This window comes from Protopterus annectens, chromosome 14.part0 (genome assembly GCF_019279795.1).
Source record: "Protopterus annectens isolate FY-2018-M chromosome 14.part0, PAN1.0, whole genome shotgun sequence".
NCBI classification, from domain to species: domain Eukaryota; kingdom Metazoa; phylum Chordata; order Ceratodontiformes; family Protopteridae; genus Protopterus; species Protopterus annectens.
Window position 1 is genome coordinate 386,462,215 of NC_056748.1, and position 23,875 is coordinate 386,486,089.

General features: G+C 37.3%; 1 protein-coding gene across 3 annotated transcripts in view; it reads left to right on the top strand.

The window, feature by feature from the left end:
* The window catches only part of SORBS1 (sorbin and SH3 domain containing 1), a 4,096,285-nt gene that overhangs the window by 2,368,954 nt on the left and 1,703,456 nt on the right, over nucleotides 1–23,875 (top strand). The window lies entirely within an intron of this gene.

Sequence of the window (23,875 nt, forward strand, 5' to 3'; positions counted from 1 at the left end):
AACAAATCATTTCTCCCCAATAATGGTGATTGATTTGAAATTTCTCTTGCTAAAATACTAACATTTAAAAATATAGAATGTGTTGAAACAAATATATAATATTTTCTTTGTCATTTTATGTCTTCTGTCAGTTTGTGTAAAATCCAAAAATGATAGAAATTAATTTCATATTTTTAAACAAGAAACATCTATACTGAATTATCACTTTTGACATAAGTAGTCATACATTTATATAAATGAAAACAAGACATATTGACATATTTTCAGTTGCAGACATTATACATCACATACATTCATTTCCTTCCTTCCCTTAAACCTCAAAATGTTCTCCTCCCAAACATTATTCTGCATGTATTGTTCCCACTATTCCTCTTTTTTGTGTGTAATTTGCTGCTCCCCTTTTCTAAAAATCACACTTCCAGATCTTTTATCTCTGCTACTTTATTTACTACTTCAAGTATGGTTGGTTTAGTATTTGATTTCCATTTTCTAGTAATTGCTTTTTTGGTAGCCATCAGAATTAAACGCAGCAATGTCTTACTATGTCTCGGCAATTCTGATTCCATATCACAGCTCAAAATCATTTCTTTAGTTACACCAGTTTACTCACCCAGCATTTCTGACAGGCTAGACTGCAGGGAATTTTTAAAGTCTGCCAGCTCATTACACTCCTAAAATATATGTTCCCAGTTATCTCTTTCTTCCCCATTGTACCTCCAACATTTGCAGTCTACTTGAGGAAAAAATTCTTTGGCGTTTTCTTGGGATATAAAATACGATGGAAATTTCTTATTCTGGAAATCAGTTATATTGTAGGAAGCCAATAAAATTTTTAAGGGGCTTTTATTTGATCTGTACATAGAATTTAAACAAATATTGAAATCTCCTGCCAAAATTACATTATTACAATTTAAATAGCTGAGGCCTTCTGATAATTCTTTCAGGATCAGATTGTAATTAGTAAAAGGTGCATAAACTGAGCCAATAGTCAATATCATCTGATTATATTTTAATTTAATTAGGGCTGTCCTGTTATTTGTATCATAGTAGGTATCAACCAAATTATTTTCTTTAATGGTATACCTTTAAATTTATTATCAAAAACATGAATTAATGAAAAGTTAAAGAGCTTCTTGTCTACAGGCACACAATATGTAGCAATAGACATGAATATCTTGTAAGAAAAAATAATTGTAACTGAATATAAATCAATCAATTCTAGCAACTTTGATCATTTAATTGGGTGATTCAGACCATTTATATTAAGTGATAAAACATTCAACAAACAAAAAAAGGAAAACATATCAAATATCAATATTTAAACTATATGAATATAATATAGAATGGCATCGTTATATATGTTATTTCACTTTTTGTAGAAATTTTGGTAAACAAGTAAATTAAGCCAACAAATAGGCTTCCCTTTGACCATTTTATCCACAAAATTATGCGATGATGTCTCATTTGTATTCAAAGCAAGCATGATGATTGGACATCCCATTCAACGTGCCCATTGTAAATCGAGCATATACGAATAGAATAAACTCTGTCTCCTAAAGTACAATTGAGCAGCTGGACTTTCTTTTGGAGTATGCTTAGGGGCAGAACAAAACTGAAGAAAAATCAGGTATGTTCTCTAAAAGAAACATAAACATACCTGATTTTCTTATATCTCTGCGCTATCCCTTGTAAAACTTTAACAGAAAAAACATGCCAGCTGTGGGTAAATCCTGATATACCAACACTCAGTCATGAACTACTGCTTAATTATATAGTAGCTGTTCATTCATATTCAGAAATATGTATGCTAATTGAACAACCTAATCAACATGCCCTTTGTAAACTAAGCAATTTCAAAAGAAAAAAAAAAGTCTGGTTTAAGTACCATTGAGAGGCCAGACTTTTCTATTAGCACATGCTTGAAAGACAGAGCAAAATACAAGAAAAATCAAGTCCATTCTACAAATGTGAAGAAATAGAAACGTACATGATTTTCCTTGAATTTCTGCACTATCCCTCCTAATATCTACGCAGGCTCTTGTACTTCTCACCTGTACAGATTTTTGCAGAATGTCTAGATTTTTGCCTCACAGTTTTGGTCTTTTCCTCATGTAAAATGTAATTTTAAGGCAAGCCACTGCATATTGATGTCATAATGAGAGACATGTTAAGTTTAAGCTTCATATCCTTCAGAAAATGCACTCTAATACAAAACCCACTAGTTCAGTAACTTTCTAAGTTTATAAGACCAATAAAATCTGTTCCTATTTTTGGACATTTGTCCCCCCCATTATGTTGGGCATTGTATAAATTTCTTGTATTAAGATCATTAAAAAGAATAATTGCATCAACAACTATGGCTTAAAGGAATATTGTCCAGATTTCAGTTCCCGTGATCTTACAGATTAAATATAAGGACTTAAATCTTCATCATATCCTACTGTGACATAATAACAATGGAACATTCTGCCATAATCTGAGAAGAATAGGGAAACTCCAATTAATAGTTTTATTAATGAACTTTCTTGATTTTTTGCTCAATATCTTTCTCTCTCTTTATATATATTTATTTTGTTAAAAAGAGAGATTAGAGTTACAGAAAAATGGGGATATAATTTAACAGTAACCCACCACTGGGTGAAGGTATCAGAGGATTAATCCACAGTTAGCATGGTTTAATTAGTTTATACCCTGCCTGCACATAATGCTATATTGCTCATGTTTTAGTTAGAGAGTGTGTGTGTGTGTGTATGTGTGCATGTGTGTGTGTGTGTGTGTTTGTTCTTTTAAACTGTAGCAAACTGTTTGCTACAATGCTCAGGAAAAAAGCTTAAAATCTTTTCTTTTTCACTTTTAAACTGTAGCAAACTGCCTGCTACAATGTAACAAACAGTTGCTACAGTTTAGACAACACATGGATCACTACTATGCTCCGGTTTGACAGCAAATACAATACTGGCTTTTAAAAGTTTATACTGGATTAAAGAGAGATCCAGGTTGGCTGATTGTGCCTCCCACCCTCAGCTCTTTATGCCCATGGCAGTTTCCCCCCTTGCCCCACCCTAGCTATGTACTGCTGCCTTTACCCATATAGTTTTATGCTACTGCAACTGTGATCTCATCATACATCTACTGTTACGGTAAGTTTACTTACGCAACTGTATTTAACAATTTTCATTAATAAATTGTTCATTTCCTTTCTTCCATTAAACATCAGTCCTCTTTCTGATCATTTTTCTAAATGTATTGTTCCCAACAAATTCCATTTATATTTATTTGCAATATGTTTCTTCCCTTTTCTAAAAATACAATTTATTTTTTGTTCCAAGTCAAACAGTTTTTGAAAGGGGGTTTGTATTTTAGACCACAGGTGATTTTATCTTGGGGTCTTCTATATTATAGAAATTAACTCTGTCTCCATTTGGACCTGCATGTAGCTTTTCCATAAAGTATCTCACCTGGAAGACAGTTTTACATATTGCTCTGACTTCAGCTAGATTAGCACTTGAGTTGCAAGCCATTATGTCTTCTCGGTTCCTTTTGATTTTTCACAAGGGTAGGGTGACTCTTAGAGACTATCCTTCTTTCATGCCCAAGGTTGTTCCTGAAGTCAGTCTATTCATCTCTGTGTATTCTTTCCTTTCCCCAAGAACAGGGGGTGTGAATTTTGCATTCCCTGAATGTCCACAGGCAACTATGTCAGACCAACTTTTTATTTCCTTTGAAGATCAGAAAAAAGGACAGCCAATTTCCAAACAAACTATATCAAGATATCTCTCTCAGGCTGTTCATTCCTGCTATTCTCAACATAGGAAAAGACCCACTCAGAATGTTAGGGCACTCTCCAATATTTATGTGGCTACTTCTGGGAACTTTTGGAAAGGAATGGACTCTAGAGCTATTCTAGAGGCAGCAGCTTATTCCTCTGTGCACACTTACGCTAAGCACTATAAAACTGATTTATTTTCTTGAGCCAGAACAGGATTTGCTAGCTCTATTTTCTAGGGTCTTTTGGACTTTGGTGCTTCTTTTTCCACCCCTTTCTAAGTTTTCACAGATGTCCAATATAGCTTTATACTACTGCAACAGGGATGTAATGATTAACATATGTAAACATATCTAACAGTAGATGTACAAACAAATAACTGCTGTAGTGCTGACACCCTCCCTCCTTCCTCCTCCTATTTTATTATTGCTTACCCTTGGTTGGGTTGAGGTCCCATTCACCTTTGTCCTTTTTTTTCTGATATGCTCTAAGTAGGCAGTATTTGACATTTCTGGACATGAGATTTTTTAGTGCAGCCTTCCTTTCTGTTGCAAGAAAGCTGTGAAAATGTTGTACCATGCATTCTAGTTATATCAGCATGTTTTTTTTTTTTGCTTAAGTGGACATACAGTGTGTGAGGAAGGCAGACAACATTTTAAGTACTCTGGACAGACGTCCAGTATCCTTGGCTGGATATGTAGCCATATACCTTTATGCTACTGCAACAGTAATCTATTCAAACATATATTGTTATGGTAAGTTTATTTACATAACTGTACTTTTTTTTCAAACAATTTACATTCATAATTTGCTCAAAAACATAAGTCCTCTTCCTGATAATTTTTCTGCAAATATTTGTGCCACAAATTCCATTTATTTCTATATAATTTGTTCTTTCCCTTTTCTAAAGATCCCACATCAAGTTCTTTTACCTCCTGTACAATATTGACTATTTCAATTGCAGTTGGTTTACATTTTGATTTCCCTTTTCTAGTATTTGCTTTTTGGCTGCCAATATCATTAAGACCCTACTAATTCCTACCTGGTATGCCATCTCAAAAGAATAATTTCCTTAGTTACAACCATTTCCTTTCCCAACATTTCTGAGAAAGTACTGTGTAAGGAATTTTTTAATCTACTAACTTATTACATTCCCAAAAAACATGTTTGCAATTACCTTCCTCTTCCTCGTCATCATCATCATCAGCCCCCTTTTTCCCCATTTTCTACATGGGGTCGGGGTATTATATTAACTGTCACTATCTCTCTCGATTCAATTCCACGCTCATGCCTGACTGTTGCAGATCTTTTTTCACACAATCCATCCACCTCTTTGCTGGACATCCTCGTTTCCTTTTACCTTCTTTCTGTGTGTCCCAAGTCATCTTCACCAAATTGTCTTCTGCTTTCCTGCACGTGTCCAAACCACCATAATCTGTTCTCTTTTATCTTTTTTGCAGTTGGAGCTACTTTGGTGTCTGCTCTTATGTCCTCATTTCTTCATCTGTCCCACAGTGTGCATCCTACCATCCTTCTCAGGCACTTAATTTCCATCACCTCGTGCATATTCATCTGCTCTGCCTTTACTGCTTAGGTTGCTGAGACCATACAGTAGTACTGGTTTTACCACTGTCTTGTACACCTCACTTTTCAGCTTCTTTGGCATTCTTTTGTCATGGACTACATCTGAGACTCTATGCCAGTTAGCTGCAGCCACTCTGATTCTAGCTTTGACCTCTTCATTCAGACTTCCCTTCTCCTCAGCCACTCCTCCCAGATACCTGAAGCTGTTTACCTGTTCCACTATCTTCCCTTCTATCTCAGTTCCCAGCTTCTTCTGATTTCCCCAACTTGCTGTCATTACCACTGTCTTATCTGTGCTTAGTTTCATCCCATGTGCCTTCAGTTTTGCATTCCATTCCACTATCCTTTGCTGAAGTTCTTGCTAAGAATCTGCCTGTTACGCCACATCATGTCTATACAACAACTTTGTTGATCTGGCCCCTCCAGCCTGTTTGCTAGTGTAGCCCATCACCAGTATAAACAGCAATGGGCTCAGAGCTGAACCCTGCTGTGCAACCACTCCCACTGGCAACCCTTCTGTGAGGCTGAACACTATATGTTCTTGAGTTATTGGGTGCTTGCACATAGCCTGCACTAATTCTGTCAGTGTTTCTGGGACTTTGAACCACCACAGTACTGCCCAGATCAGCTTTACTGGGACCTTGTCATATGCTTTCTCCAAGTCTAGGAATGCACAGTTGGATTCTTTCTTCATCTCTAGCTTCTTCTCAACTATCTGTCTCACTACAAACATTGGGTCAGTTGTGCTGCATCCTGATCTGAACCCAAACTGCTCATCTCCCATCTTACATTCTACTACTCTTCGTATCTGATTATCGATCATTTGCTATCTACCTGAGTTCTCAGTCCATTCTGATCAAGGCAAGTATCACAATGATAAACCAAGTGTCCAATTCAAATTCATCAACAAAAAAGCCTTCTAGGTGGTGATGTAGGCTGGACTGCACAGTCCTTTCCCACCAGGAAAACAGTGGCTAGTCAGTGAACTTCTGTAGAGATCTCCAAAGACAAATACAATTTTCTTCTGGCAGACCTAATTTTGGGTAGACAGCATACTGATTTAAAAGTTGAAACTTGTCCATGAGCAGGTGGTGTATACAAGCCTTATAAAAATATATCATAGTAGACAATGTTGAAAATCATACCATGGCTCCATTGTCACAAGTGGATTGGGTATGCACAGCAGCTAACAAAAAATCCAGTAAGGTTGTCTGGGTCATGTTATAGACAGGAACATGCTCATCTCAGCCATGTGCACTGATACTTTGGAAGAGCAGATGTAAGACTGGAGATCCTAAAATCCCTGCATTGCATGCACAACCTATGACTTAGGGAGGTTACAGCCAGAAAGGACTGGCTACAAAGTGAGCCCAACAGTGATTTGCCAGGTTCCACCAACAAGTGACTGGTGGAAACATTAAGATGGGTAATCACATTCAAGATGTACCTATGCTGATGGGCTGCAGATGTACCATGTGCTAAACCAAATTCGTTTTAAATATAAAGAAGTTGTTTAACAGACCTATTGACTCTGTATTATCTTGGATGCAAAAGTTCCCCTACAGTACCCAGTTTGGACTGTAAAACACCAGGGACATGAGAAAGTCTGTTTCGTAAAGAGAATGAATGTCCTTGCAGTACCAGGTGGATGATAGATTAGGAGGTACCCACAAGTTTCCTGTTATGCCTGTGACTTACTCAGAGAAGGTGGTAGCACCAGCTGATGCCTAGGTTCCTACAGGGACAAGAAAATGAACTATGGAAATCCCCTCCCATCTCAGATCTGGTACAGCTGATAATACTGAATAGTGGAGTACATGAGGGACAAGAACTACTAGAGTAAGGTTTTCATTTAGCCTGGTATTTCTTATGAATGCCATATTCTAAGACTGGGACAAGTCTGAGATGATGTCAGGCTTGCTGTGGATGGAATCTACAACAGAGTACTAAACTCTCATGGGGACTCAAGAAGAGCAGGCAACAGCTCTAACTGTCCCATCTGGTAAGACAGAATGATAAAGTAGACTATTCTACTGTATCAGGTCTAAGAATCAAAAGTAAAATGATTTCCCATGCTGGAGGTGTTGATCCTTGTAGATTGTACATCATTATTAGTAATCTAGGCAGATCCGAAAAGAAGGCTATAGCATATAAATTAGAAAACGCACTGCACAGTGTAAAGAAAACAGAATTAAAACATGAAAACTTGCTGGTGTTAACTTTCGTTTTAATGAAGAAAGGTCATCCCAGTTAAAAATAAAGTCATGAGGATCTGCAAAGGATATATGTGAAGCATGGCTAACTTTGTAGACAGTATGTAAAGTGTTGGAGTATAGGAAAGCTTTCTTTAAAATGAATGAGTTACATTTGTACAGGGAAGGCAGATGAATATTACATGCAGCTTTAAAGTGGCATAGAGGGATAAAGCCCTAACTGGTGTGGCACGCCAGTGGAATAGAGGAATAAAGCTCTGACTGTGGCCCAGGCAACCAGAGCTTGATTAGTAGTTTGGGCACTTGACAGCATTGCTGGTAGGGGTCCTCACCAGCTCATGCCAAATCTTCTGACATAGTCACTGCCAGGGGGCAGAGATACAGTTGAAAAGGGTGAGAGACAGTGCAGGGAATATGGGCTTGGTTTCCTAAACCGTTGATGGTAGCTCTTGTCAGATGTGTGAAATAAATAACAAGTTGGTAGAGTGGCATAGGCATTCTTTGCAGTGATGTAGGTCCCCACATCACTACCAAAGATGATAGATTTGAGTTATTATACGAAACAGCTCTCATTGCCAGAATGCAGTGAGAGCATCTAACTCCCTGATGTGTGCCTGGACTAAGGCTCTTCCACATGTTTATCAGCCTAGAATATCTGAAGGAATTCTCCACCCCTGGGTTGTAAATGAGCTTGAGTATGATAGGGGGTTGGCTCAATGGTCAGGCAGAAGGGAAAAAGCACCTAGGGAAAAGCTTTAAAGCACAATTGAATGTAGATTTCTTTGGGATTTACATGTGGATGGTGTGTCTGGTTATGAGATAAACTGAATAACCCTCAAACCTAAGTAGAGTTGCATGCTTTCTGAGATTGGCAGTTCTTCCCAAGTGATGTAGTCCAAAGGGACTTGATTTAAATCCTTCAAGTGATCTGCGTCATGGCTGGGTAACACTATATGACAGCTGTGTGTGACCATATTATCCTAGTGGTGCTGTATCAATTAATGGGTTGGATAATTACACATCTTGGCTCCCATTGTGTGACAGAAAAGTCTGTCTTCCCATAACACACACACACACACACACACACACACACACACACACACACACACACACACACACACACACACACACACACACACAGGGGAGCACGCGCGTGCACACACACACACACATGTACACGTACACACACACACACACACACACACACACACAAACAGATGTGCATTGTCGTGTAAATCTGGACAGACTTGTACTGTAGGTGGCATGATGATAATATCAAGAATGGTTTCAGGTCACAGTTGACCCCATCATCTACCTAAGTAGACAGATTAAGCCCCTGTCTTACTCAGCCAGCATCAGAAATTAACATGTATCTGAAATATAACAGAAGTGTTTATAGCATGCTACTGGAATTTAAAATTCCCACAACAGTCATGGAAAATATTTTTATTTTCTAGCTTAAGACATATAATAAAATATAGAAGTGTCTAGTACTCAGAAAAATTGTAAAGAAAGCAGAGTTTTTTCATCTTTAAAATGCATTTATAAATGCAGTTATAAAACAGAACAGTATTTTGGATTTTATCTTTTTAAGGCAGGACGGTGTAACACAATAGTTATCAGGGAAGAAAGTCAGGAAATGTTTTTCAGCTGCCTCCAATTTAGACAGACAAGGACATGCATGTTTACAGCCACCAGTGAGTGAGTGAGTTGTGATTTTGTGCTTTGTTACTCTAGCACAGCATTTGGTTCAGCATTTTGTCTCTTCCTGTTCACTACAAACAGGAAAATGCAATCTGCTTAACAACTGAACCTAACCTAATTCACGTGCAACAGATTGAAGTGGTGTGCTGCAGAATTATTTGGGTTGCTAATAACTTACAACCTCCCAGCTGCTTGAGAAGAATAGCATTAAATAATTTCGTGAATAACCAGTATTTCCAACATGTTCAGAGTTCTGCAAATGAAGCAGATTTATTTTGGCCCTGAAGAATGTGAATACATTGTTTACTGCAGACTGCTTGAGCTGCTGGTATTGTGCTGAAAAGACTGGATAATTTTCCTCACATGGCACAGTTTTTTGTTTACAGAAACCAGAAATTATTTAATTATCCATAATGGAAAAAAAGAAGTCTTGAGTTTCCAGTCTGCATGAGCAGTTTTGTTGAAAACAGGATAAAACTGAAGGAAGCACATTTGCAGTGGATTAAAAATACAGTGGTAAAATAGCTAACTATGTAGTTGATTAAAATGAGTTGCATTTCCCTGAAAATAAAAAAAATAAATAAGAGAAAAGCTAAACCATGATTACATAGCTAATAAAAGCCCAGCGACTCAAGCACAAAAAAACTAATAAACTCTGAAGAAATGCTTTGTTAGTAGCAGTTCAAGAAAAAGCAACAAATAACCATGGAGAACAAAATGTGTGGTAGGCAACAGCTTTCTTTCTTTATTACAGTACAAATAGAACTTTATCAGAGTATTAGGTGTAGGCGAACATCCAGTGGGTATTCTTAATTGTTATTCATCTACAGGATTCTGTTCTCTGATAACAGCCATTACAGATATCAAATCAGATTGTCTCCTACCTAACAGGCATCGAACCCTGTGATGCCAAGCCTGTACAAAATTCTGTCTATAAAGCAAGATCAGCTTATTCATGGTAGCAATGTTCCAAAACTCCAATGGAAAAATCAGCGGAAATGTACAGCTACTGACTGTCCATGTAACAATTTCTATGGCTTCCTGTATAGGTACCTCTCCTCAAAGTACTTTTACCAAGTCTTTTCTTTTCCCAGGAAATGCACATTTTACCTCTTCAAAGACGTGCTTAACAGCAGTAAGGTCCAAGAATGACAGAGCTTCCAACTTTTTAACTGATAATTAGGATTACGATACCTTTGCTGTAAAATGGTGCTAAACCCAGACTTTCCACTCTATGCTAGATGTTCTGGCTAAAGTGAAATAGGCATCCTTTAGGAGGAGCACCATTAATATTTAACCTAATACCTTTTATAGATGTGCTGTCAAAGTCACACATGATTATCTTACTTTAGTAATCAGGTTCGAAAATGCATTGCCACAGAAAATCGTATGATTTCAGTGACTTTTTTACTCATCAAGCAATATAGTAAGGGGTGTTAACTTGGTTCTCTGACAGTAATGGACAAAGCCATGTATATTGTACATAGTTGCTGACATATTGTGCCTTTCGTTAGAAATGTTCCAATCAACCACACTCTTGCCCTGCTCAAGTCCCTTAAATTAATCTCAGAGCATAATACTAAGACTTGATTTCCTTTACCGGCATCTGAGAGTCTCTTACATATAAACATCCATTTTTTTTTTAGAATTAACATTTCTACATCTGTGTTGTCCAAGCTGATCTCCGTCACAGTTTCTGCACTAATCTGCGAACATGGCTTTACAGCTTGGTAAAGAAACACTTTATATGGATGTAGTAGCTAATACATCATCCACTGTTAAGCAGAGTGTATCCTGCATACTTGTAACCTTTGCCTAAGATCGCTGTATGTCATATACTTTTCAACGTCACTTGGATCTGATGAATGGTGATGGGACACAGACTTCACCATCTGCGGAAGTCAGTGTTACAGCTTATCCTCTGCAACTTAATTTTTTTTAGAACACAACACCAGTACTTTCTTGTAGCTGTTTTTCTTTCAAGATGGTAAATGTGCCCATCTGTACAGGGTACAAATATTGCTTTTGTGATAAGCTAGTGGCAGAAACACTACCACTGCTACTGGGAATGGTATAGCTCACTTCCGCCATTCAGAGCTATGCATAACCCTGAAATATACTTCACTGTTGCATGACATGTGCTTTTAAATGCATAGGAGTCGAGCTTTAGAACATTGGCTTTTTCAACATTTGGGCTTTTGCATGTTCGAGCTTGTTATAGCGAAAATGTGAATTTCGATCTTTTGCAGATTCGAAGTTCTAAACTAGAACCCATGAAAACTACATATTAAATCTTACCAAAAATGTATATATTTTGTGGGCGGCATCTTCAGTATCCTCCTCACTAATTATAGTCATACCAGAGTTTATAATTATAAAAAAAAAAAAAAAAGGACTAGTACATAAACTCTATTTTACTAACTGTATTTTGCTTAAAAACACTTCTTCAGCATTTTTTTCTTATGAAATCCCATGTAATAGTATAGCACAAAATGACTTGCACACTTATTCTTCTTACCTACTTCTAACTGTGTAGATGGTGGGTTTGTAGCATTTAAAGTCAACTCACTTGTGTCAGCAAAAGTGTGTGGATTAAATAGGACTCAGTGAAACTGTACGTTGACCTTTTATACAGCTCTTGTCTTAAATCCTAAATTGCTTTATGAAGCATATTAATTTCAGTTTTCAATTTATAAGACAGCATGGAAGTAAATACTGAAGCACAGCAAGCAGTAAAACGTTTGTTCCTCTCCTTCTCAACACACTGAAATGGATAATATGACTAGTCTGATTTGCTAGAGAATAAAAAAAATGCCTGTTAGATATTTGTGTATCTACTATATAAAAGGATGTTGGTAATGCTCTGTTTGCCAGCAGTTCATAGAATGTCAGTATACTAACACCTGTCAACAAACCATTAGGGAACCCCTGTCTCCCCCATTATTTTTTTATTGTTAATTCCAGGTCTTGCATATAACTCACTGTAAGTGTGTTTGCCCATTTGCACTGTCAGTGGATTATTAATTGCATGTGGATCACAGACTGTGACAACCACCAGCACACCAAAAATGAAGAGTAAAGCAGATCTTTTTACTTCATTTAATTTTAGTTTATTTATTTAATTTTAGTTTATTTATTTTGCTGCTGTTTACCAGGATAGTCTGACTGGGTTTGGTATACATCCCTTTTCAGTGGAGAAGAAAAGCTCCTTATATTCTACAATCATTGAAACAATCATAAAAATTTAAACAGAAATTGAAGAATTATATACAGTGTAAGATAACCATAAAAGAGGTTAAGCAAATACAAGTCAGGCGTTATATACAGTACAGGAATCCACATCTAACGTATGCATCACACACATTTAAGGAGGAGATACATATACAGAGAAACAGTTTATGAGCATTAATGGAATTTTATGGGAATACATTAGACTTAATATAGGTCCTTAGTGTAGTAAATTATGCCAAATCCTTCCTTCCTTTTCTTATGTACAGCTTTCAAGTGTTTCAGTTCTTTAACTGGCCATTTAGATAATACATAATATCAGTGGTAGATTCAAAACACATATGGATAGGAGAGCTACTTCTGGCCTATTGTGAACCTCATTAGTCACTCTATATAATCGCTCTTCATGGTACACTCATATTTCAATTTATTTTCATGTTCTGAATATTTAGAAATGTACACATAAAGCTGTGAGCAAAGACTTCCAGAAAGAAAATTTCATGCAGGCATTAAAAGAATTCATAATACCATGCATTAAGTTTCTCGTAGTGATATTTGTTTGTGTTTGGGTTGCCCAACCCCATTTTTTTTCCCATCCTGACCCCTCACAAAAATACCCCCACACACAACACACATACACACAGCATCCTAACATTTTTTTCTTGTTCTTTTACTTTTTGAGTTTATTCTTCAGGTTTTTCCACTATCCCTTTAACACACCCTAACTTATTAAGACTGCAGTGAAATAAATTAATTAAGCTGGGGAGGTGTTATGGAGGTTCTAGATGCTCTGAAATGCATTTTACAGTTTTTTTTAACTTTTGATTCAATGACAGCCGGAACAAGCATCGTGACTAAAGAAAGAAATGTGCTCAAAGCTGACAGAAAACTGAGAAGACAAGTGTTTATAAGGATACATAAATCTTATCTGGGACTATTGACTGTCTTCTTGTCCACACCCCCATGAAAACAATAGTCAGCTTCTAAACACCTCTCTGGTGTTAGATTAGGATGGAAGTGAAAGAAGAAATGGCTACAGATATTTCAAGTTGTTGCTGTTATACATATACAAAATGCTTCCTTAGCCCTTTCTTCACAAAACAGCCATCTGACTGGGACAAAAGTGAACAGGCCAATGGCCACAGCAACATATTTCAATCTGATACTGTCAGACTTAAATACACAGCATTCCTCCCTACCCCTACCCTCAAAAGATAGCCATTTGTATACATGTCTGATTGGGAGGAAAGTGAAAGCAAACAAGTATCACAATAATGTGTTCTAAGTCGTTGTTGCTGAACGGTACACTTCACTAGACAAGCTATAGTCACTTTATGCAAACCTAGTGTACTGCCTATATTTACTATTTAACAATATGCACTACTAATCCCTTCTCTGCCTAATAGTACCCTACGACTTAATTGGAATCTTACTTCCCGCAACATGTCTGATGTTGCACTGTTTCATCCCTTCCACTAACCATCATTCTAGAATAACTTCAACATTTCTCCACCACCTTCAAAATTAAAGTATTGCATGTATCATATCTATACCACCATGTTGAGTTGCAAGGCTCATACATCCAAAGACCTGCAAAATGGGTTAAAACGCTAAATCTGTTAAAGACAAAGTTAGAATATGTATGTGAATTCCATTAATATTCATTGATTTCTATAGTTGTTTTCAACAGCACTATTGCAAGATGCACTTATTATGTTATAATATTCTGCAAGAAACTACATGCAAAATTTTAATATTTCTCATATTGTTTGTTATGTGACTTCTTAGGGATTTTATTGTGTAACAACATAATGTCAATAATCCATGTCATGTTGATATCTGATGTCTGATTGATGGATTATATCATGTCTGATTTAATGTATTATATTATGTCTCATTTAATGTATTATGTCCTGATTTTATGTATTATGTCCGGAGCTTTTCTCCCAGAGCCTCCACTGAAAATGGACCTGTGTCCAGTCTGACCTTTCTGGCAAACAAATGTAAAATAAAATAAAATAAAAAAAATAAAAGTTGTGAGGAAAGAAATAATTGCCACTTTGTCTGCAACCTTCACATAAGTGGTGGCAGCCTTCTATGTTTAACTGTGAGCAGGACTGATTTTAGATTAGACGAAGCCCAGGGCAGAGGATGAAGATGGGGAGCCCCAACTAGACTCAAAAATCCTGTTACACAGCTGTGGTGGTGGTGGGGGGCTGCAAATATATGAGAAGCTGTGAGGGTCTCAAAATGTTCTCTGAGGAATTTCCTGCCCTATTTGTGAAAGGTAATTTAACTGTATTTCTAATGCTGTCCAGAACAGTGTGCCCCCCCCCCCCATCACTGGTATTTTTTCATGAGTACGCATACACTCACCCACCCACAAGCATATACACATATTCATTGCTGTTGCCCCCAAGCCAGGTCTGTCACAAGACACACACACACACACACACACGATGCATACTTACCTACATGGATATTGGAGGAATACCGGTTTGCCTGTGGCATGTCTTTGAGGTGTCTGTAGAAATCAGAGCATCTGGCTAAAACCAACAAAAGATAAGGGAGGGCATGCACATTGAACACAGAAGGCAGCACAGCCAAGAACTTGAGCCAATGACAGTGCTCCTCGCTGTGCATATAATAAATAGCTTTCACATGCATTCTGGTTCGTCCACTGCAATATAACAGCCACGTATTGTGTACTGTACCGAGGTCTGGCTGCAATGGAAAGTGAAATTTTGGCCAACATGTTACTCATAAATACACTAATACCCCTACACATACCTATCAACTTCTTTGCTGATGAAATCTGGACAAAGTTCAAAATAATGGAAAGATAAAGACTAAAAATTACAGCCAATTTTAAGGTATTAATCTAAATCAGTTAATAGAACAAGTTTTGCTTCAGTAAACATTTCTAGGTCATTAAGATTTATAAAACCCTAGCATCTGGCAACACTCTGAAGATTAATATTTTTTCTAGGGAAAGGGTGAAATTATGAAGCAAAATCAAGGGACAGTTGATAGGTACACTCACTGTCTCCCTGGCTTGGCTGTCCAGTTCGTACTGAATAATTTGTGGCCAGCTTACATTAAATTGATGTAATACTGCAGTAAATGTTACATAAGACTGTAGCTTGTTAGTCTGCATAGCACCCAGGCTGTTATGTCACCTGACTTGACAGCTGCAATCACTGTCTGTTATTCCACTCAGCTCCCAGGCTGTCTTGTCAACTAACGTGACAGATACAATTGTACTGCCCACATGAAAAAAAATGTAGGCTGGAAAAGTAGGTAATCAGAAATTCGTGTTAAGGGCTAAATCGGTCCGGAAAATAGGACGTACCATGAAAATCATTACAGTTGTGAAGTATATATCAGGGCGCTTTGTACAGCATCTCTCTCAACTTGTTAGTAGGGGTGCTATGGACGTTTTATTTATTTATTTTTTAACACTGCTTAGTTGAAAAAAAATCTTGCATGTGGAAGTTGGGAGTTAGAAATTTGTTATGAGGTAAATCACTCCTGAAAATAGGAATGCACCAAGAAAATCAGTACAACTAAGAAATATGTATCAAGACAATGTGTACAGCACCACTCCCAAGTTGGGAACAGGAGTGTCATGGTCTCTTGATTTATTTATTTTAAAGTAAAGAAACACATTTCTTAACTTTAAATAAATGTTGAGCCATCAATACTTCCCTGGCAAATCAATCACTGACAATGCTGACTGTCAGAAACTCAAAAATTGGTAATGGCTTTTCATCCTAAATTATTGCAAAGCTGCCACTGCTATCTGGAATTAGATTACCAATCTCCTTGTTACCTGATGTAACAGAACACATGTAGAAGATGTTAAGTTCACTATCAATGTTACCTCAAGAAGACACCCCCAGTATTATTTGTGTGTGTCCACAGATAAATCAGTGATATATTTTTTCGCAAGCATACATACACACACACACACACACACACACACACACACACACACACACACACACACACACACACACACACACACACACACACTCATTGCTACTGCCCCCAACAAACAAGGTATATCACAACTTGTAAACAAGGATGAAAAACCGAACCAAAAAACATCAAGTGAAACACAAAGGTCTGGTCAACACGCAGCACCCAATAAAAGCAGCCATACCATAAAGCAGTTTCGAAAAGACAATATACCACAAGAAATTGTTGAATAAAATAAACAGTAGGTTTTATTCCAGTTTTTTTTTTTTTATGTAATTAAATTGATTTATATTGCTTTTTGGTTTTATCCAATCAAATAATGGGTGTACTTATTTAAACAAGGAGGGATATGATGTCAATAGATTCTGATGAAGTTTCCTGTTTTGGAAGAGAAAGCGCTTAATCTGACAACTGTAATAAAACCTTCTGTTTATTTTATTCAACAATTTCTTGTGAAATATTGTCATTTCAAAACTGCTTTATGGCGTGGTTGCCTTTATAAGGTGTATCACAACACACACACAGACTCACTCACTCACTGCATGCTTACATACAAGCATATCAGAGTTTTGTCCTCTGATTCTCTTCTTTTGTCTCATCCCAAAATGAACGTTAGTGTACTTTGATATGCAGGGTCTAGCAACCTTGACACTACAGAGATGAGTAGACAGCTGTTCTGTCATTGTCTCCTCTGGTCAGCTGTAACCACAGTCGAAGGAAAATGTCACATATGCCATTCTTTATGTACCCACTTAGACTGAATTGGCTTACATCTCAACACTACTGCACTGTTGTGTTATTAATGCTGCTGCCACTCTGGCTTAACCTTTTGGGATGTTTAGCTGTCTGTTTTTGGGGTGTACAGAATTCTGAGAGAGACTCAAGTGTGAACTACTGGTTTAGAAGAGAAGTGTAGCTCAGCCAGAAGTGGTTCTTTGTTACAAGACCATGCAACACACAACAGATACCTGAAACCAACATTACTTGTGCATACCTATATCTTAGTGAAAAAGAAAGGCAGCTGCACCCCTTTAATAGTAATAAAGGAATAGTTAGTAAACTAAAAAAAAACTGCACTATAGCAGGTTTTTAGGTAAATACTCACAAGAAAAGATAAAACAAATGATTTGGTACAAAAGATTAAAAAAAATTGTCATTCCCTAAGAATGTTGTACCTTGTTCGTAGATAATGCTGCCCTTCATCTAAGCTATTGCAGTAAACAGGTACACATCAGAAACTTTATAGATAAATGTGCAAGGTAAGCTATCTAATTAAGCCTGTTTCAGGTTCTTTTTTGGCTCTGAGCCTCCTTTAAGTTGGTCCTCTAGTTATCCAGCTCTGTTGGAATAGAGCAGTAAAGTCCTGACTAAGGCCTGGGTGACCCATGTTGGACTAGTGGCTTGAGCACCTGATGTATCTGTCATTTTCTAGCTCACCTGTTTTTTTTTTGTTTGTTTGTTTTTTGGGGCGGGGGGTGCCAGGCTGTGGTGTGTCTGTCCAGGCACACATTCATTACTGGAATCCCTGTTGGATACAGTGTCACAGCAAATGTGCAGTCATGAGGTTGGAGTTAGGCCTATGCATGTTACATGCATGGGAGCACTGAAGACATTGGGCTTAAGCAAGTACCCCAATCCCTTTTTGGAGATAATTGCTACATGATCTAATGCACGTGAATGCCACTCCTAGGGGATGAATGGATACCTCTCAACTGTGCAGACTTTTTGTAGACTCTCCATATGTTTGCCTCATACTTTGGGGTCTGTTTTACATAAAATTGTGTTTTTTCTGGCAAATTAGTGGCAAATCATTAAAGCCTGAAATTAAAAACTAATGAAAGACATTTGAGTCTCAGGCTTGTTACCATTCAGAAAATTCATGCTAATGTAAAACATGCTATTCTATCAACTTCCTAAGCTTATAAGAGCAATATTTAAACATTTCCCCTATTTTTGGGCCTTTGTCCCACTTTTATTCATGGTCTTGTCCAGATTTCTTGCTCAAAGTGGTTGAGAGGTTTGGATGAATGTGCTAGGAGGTTTGGCATTCTGGGAATAAATCATTTTATAGTGTAGCTGTAACAAAGGCTTAGTGCTAAAGTGAAGAATAAACCTGGCAATACAGTGCAACAGTTTGTGTGTCGATCTCTTTGGAAGATGTTAGTTCTCTGGAGGTACACAGGGATGTTAGAGTTAGTGCTTAATTGTATGCCAGACAAATAGGGCTGTCCCGGCATTACAGTGAAATAAGACTCTTGGGAGACTACACTATTCTTCTTTGTTTGTGGAAAAACATTTTTTTTAGGAACAGTTAGACTGACTTTTCTTTAAGAACAGGGAGACTTTTAATAATATTATAGCATTTCCAAGAATGTGCAACACATATTACAATTTGGCCTTTGGAAAAAAAAAAAAACAAGCTATGTCCTGATGTTCAGATCTGGAGGAAAAGTATTTTTGAAGAAGAAAGCATATGGTGGCATGAGCTCAGTGCACTTCTCTTTCATTTTTTTGATAGCTTGTATGTGCTACTGCATGTGTGCTTTTGTTGTTCACAATGTCCATCTCTCCAAAGGTGCTCAACTGTCCAGATTTTCACAGAATATCCAGATTTTTGTCTCACTGGTTTTGCTTATAAAAAGATCTTTTAATGAATTAATATGATTATTTTCTATTTACCAGTGATATCAGTTAAAAAAACTCCTATCACTGAATGTGCGACAGCTCCCATCAATGTGGAACTTCAAGAAACATGAACTTTTTTAAGACCCTAAATGAGGTGCATTCCTCGTAATGAGGTATACTTGAGAAGTATGCCTTCAGTTAAAATCTATGTAAGGCAGTCTCCAAGAATCAAACTAAGCTTGTTTTCCTTCACTTCTGCCTCAGTGTGTTCTGTACTGTAGTGCTGAATCTGCTTGAGGAGGCACCCCCACCCATAGCCACTAAATTAACATTTTTTTTTTACCCTAGCAGTGTAAAATTTCCTTGGAAAGGCAATAAAAGCCCTTAACAATAAAATGTAAATTCTGTAACTCACATCAGGTATTTAGAGTTCAAAGACCTTGTCTTTGTATCTGTAAACATTCTACCTCATTGATTGTATTTGGTAGTAAGCCATCGCTGAGGGGAGTAACTGCAGTCCACTGAAGTACCTGATTGTCCTCCCATCATCTTGGTTGTTCTTCAACTACTTTTGCTTTTGTGGCTCCAAATACATAATCACTTCTCTGCCCCATGACCCAAGTGAACTCCTCTCCATCCAACTGCTGCACTCTTCTACAAGGCACATTGCACTTTTGATTCTTTTTTTAACAGAACTGGTCTATTATAAATGTTGAATGCTGTACTAATGCATTTGTGATGCCCCTGCACTGGCCCAGTGATCAAGGAGCCTCAATCCTCACCACTGGCAACAGTGAGGGATATACACATTGGGAGGATAAGTACACACACAGTAAAGTGCAATTTCCCTTAAGAGCATCAGAGATCACACTCAGTCTGGGGCTAGTTTTTCCCTCTCCCTCTCTCTCCAGATCCCCAATAAGACTCCCCACTGGCACAGCTGTAGGGTTGAGATCTTAGCCAAGTGGTCAAGCCAAAACTTCCAGCATCTTCTCTGTCCAACCAGTGCTTCGTGTCCCTGCCCAAGTATGAACAAAAAATGGCACACACGCAGCTGGAGAGAAGCTGATGCAGTAAAAACAAGGATGATATCACCAGTAGATTCAAAGTACAAACAATTTATTCCACACAAAGTATATGCACAAACTTTCGTCCCTGCTCAGTCAGGAACTTCTTCAAAGTAATTCAGTTAGTAAAACACACTTCATTTAAATACTAAATAGGCAGTCAGTAAAACACACTTCATTTAAATACTAAATAGGCATACAGTCAATCCTAAAAAACACGCCTCCCTTTTTTTACTACACTGCTAGTAAAATATATCTTAAACATTAAATAAACTTTATCTCATCTCTAAAATACAATACATTCCCTAAAGCATTCACTAAAACAACTATTTAAATTTTATTTTTTAAAAAAATATAATACACTTACAACATTTCTTAGTAATGTTCATCTTTCCAGAGCTTTTAGTTTTAAAAAAAACATGCAAGTGACAAACTGTCATTTAATCCTGGCCATTGCAGGGAATTAATCCTTAATTGCCATAGGGCTTCTTGTTTTTCTAATATTAATGCCCATGGCCCACCCCTTATATCTGTTTTTATTGTCTCCAAAATACCAAATTTAAAAGTATGGTCAGGATATTCAATGTTATGTCTGGCACAACAGAAAAAGTAGTATATTGCGCAGTTTGCACAAAATGCCCATGTTTTTATATATAGGCAAAACAGAGCGGAAATTAAAAAGTAGAATTTACAAACATGTAAGAGATATAAGGAACAAGAAAGAAACAAATGCCTTAGCCAGACATAACATTGAATATCCTGACCATACTTTTAAATTTGGTATTTTGGAGAAAAACAAGAAGCCCCATGGCAATTAAGTATGAATTCCCTACAATGGCCAGGATTAAATGACAGTTTCTCACTTGCATGTTTTTTAAAACTAAAAGCTCTGGAAAGATGAAAATTGCTGAGAAATGTTTTAAGTGTATTATATTTTAAAAATAAAATTTAAATAGTTGTTTTAGTGAATGTTTTAGGGAATGTATTGTATTTTAGAGATGAGATCAAGTTTATTTATTGTTTAAGATATATTTTACTAGCAGTGTAGTAAAAAAAAGGGGGTGTGGTTTTTAGGATTGATTGTATGCCTATTTAGTATTTAAATGAAGTGTGTTTTACTGATTGCCTATTTAGGATTTAAATTAAGTGTGTTTTACTAACTGAATTACTTTGAAGAAGTTCCTGACTGAGCAGGGATGAAAGCTTCTGCATATACTTTGTGTGGAATAGATTGTTTGTACTTGAATCTACTGGTGATATCTTCCTTGTTTTTACTGCCTCAGCTTCTCTCCAGCTCCGTGTGTGCCATTTTTTGTTCTTTAGTGGTTACTTTGCATTTTCCCTGCCCAAGTAGCTGACACACGCACACTTTGAGATTTGATTTATATGCAAACACACACACACTTGTGAAAGGTTGACACAGGATTACTAGCTATGCCCCCTTCTGCCCAGACTATAAGGTACTTATCACAGCCACCAACCAACTCTTTATCCACTACTACAAGGCCCTTAACAAAGGGTTCCAATCCTACTGTGTAATGTTGCCAATAATACAAATGGTAGTTTTGACCAAGCAAGACTGTTGGAGTGGCTGGTACAGTGCCACCAAATACATATGCAACTATCACAAATATCAGCCACAAAGATAGGTTTAAGTATATTTAATAATTAATAATAAAAGAACAAGACAATACTTAGAAAATCAACACAGTTACTTCAGAGTTCAAAATCACAGGAAATATTTTAAAACAGCAATGCAGGACAGTCTCAAATAAATGCAGAAAACATCTAAACTAATCTTTACTATATTTCTATCTGTATCTAAAAGAGATCATATGCCCTAGATCTTACTCACAATAAGTGCAGATGGTGATGATGATGAGTGGATGTTTCCAGGTCAAAGGCAAAATACAAAATGCACAGTCTCTCTCTGAAAGAGTTCTTAAATTAATATCAAACATTACAGCTGGGTTAGTTTGGATGACATCACTCTTTGTCACCTGACTTCAGTTCCCAGGCTAAACAGAAACCTAACATCTTTGTTGCACTTTCACTACAGACCTCACTTCTGCGAATTTGTGCAGAGCTGATATAGCTAAATTCTCCTGTCTGTGTTGGGTACTATTACCATTTGATATTCCAAACTGATAACTACACTTCTTTGCAACTTGATTTGTACTGTGCTGTATTTATATATTTGCTTTATTATTTATATATTTCCTTTATTGTTTCTGTCCTTTGTCTGCACTGTTTGTTTCTCAGAGTAAGTCAGAAGTTAGTTTCAGGTGGGGGGGGGGGGTTGTTGAGGCAACCCATCTTAGGTGTTGGTCTTTCATTGCCTGAGGTGTATTTTCTGTGTTGCACTTTCAGTACAGACCTCACTTCTGTGAATTTGTGCAGAGCTGATACAGCTAAATTCTCCTGGCTGAGTTGGATGCTATTACCATTTGATATTCCAAACTGAAAAGTACAGTTTTTTGCAACTCAATTTGCACTGTGCTGTATTTATATATTTGATTTATTATTTATGTATTTGCGTTATTGTTTCTGTCCTTTGTCTGCACTGTTTGTTTTTGCCCACCCTCACTCGCAAGTGTTTTTGTAGTCTTAAATTTGTAAACTTGGTGGCTTTGGAATTGTCTGCCCCTGCTGTAAATCTGTTTTTGGTCACTGCTCCTAGTCCAATCTCATCACTCAACGTAGTGCGGTGAGATAATTTGGGTAGGAATACCCCCCTTGCTTCTTTGACTTTGAACACTCCTCCGTGTCTTATCTCCTCAGCTCAGCATACTAAGTAGAGAAAGAGCATTTGAGAAGGCCAAGCCCCTTAGTTCCATAATCTTGAACTATTTTCTGTTTCTCCCTCTTCACCTAAAAAAAAAAGAATCTACACTTTATTCAGCTACTTTTACTGTAATTGTGTTCTTCATACTTTATTACCTTATTTTTTGCTGTGTGCTCTCGAGTGTTCAAGTGTTTTATTCTGGTGCATTTATCACTGCTTGTTAGTAGCATAATCAAATTTATGTTATTCTAAGCATTTTTAGCTTCGGTCTTAGCATTTCTGCTTCAGGCCAGTTACTTTACATTTAAGCAGGTTCTTGTGGTCTACAGTCTTGTGGACAAACCCTTATCAAAACCCTCTCTCAATAAGTCCGCCCAAGCATTCGTAACACTATGTCTGGACAATTCCCATCACTTTCTCCTGGCAACCTTGTTGACATGGGCATACTGAGATGGTGTAGCAACTTCCTCATGTTTACTGACAACCCTCTTCTCCTAGCACATAATTCTTCCACCTGCGAGAAATGCATGTACATCAGTAACCTCGAGTCCATGCTGTCTTGTGCCACAGTCAGTAATCCTGACAAAGTGGAGTTTGCCAGCACAAACACCACACCACACCACTCGCATCACACAGCCAAGCACAACACACACCTATGCAAAAGTCCTCAAGAAAAACTTACCTAAACAGCAGAGACCTCCAAAACACACTCATAAACATTCCACACACAACACCAAGCACATCACACACAGTAGACAATACAACAGTGTCTCAGAAACACAGCCCATAAGGCAAAACAATAAACCATCACAGCCCACAAGACATAATAACCCAAACACACTAGTCATTGGTGACTCAGTTGTGAGACACACCAATGTCCCCCTTACCAGGCTCAACAAGGAGAAAGTCATGGTCAGTTGTC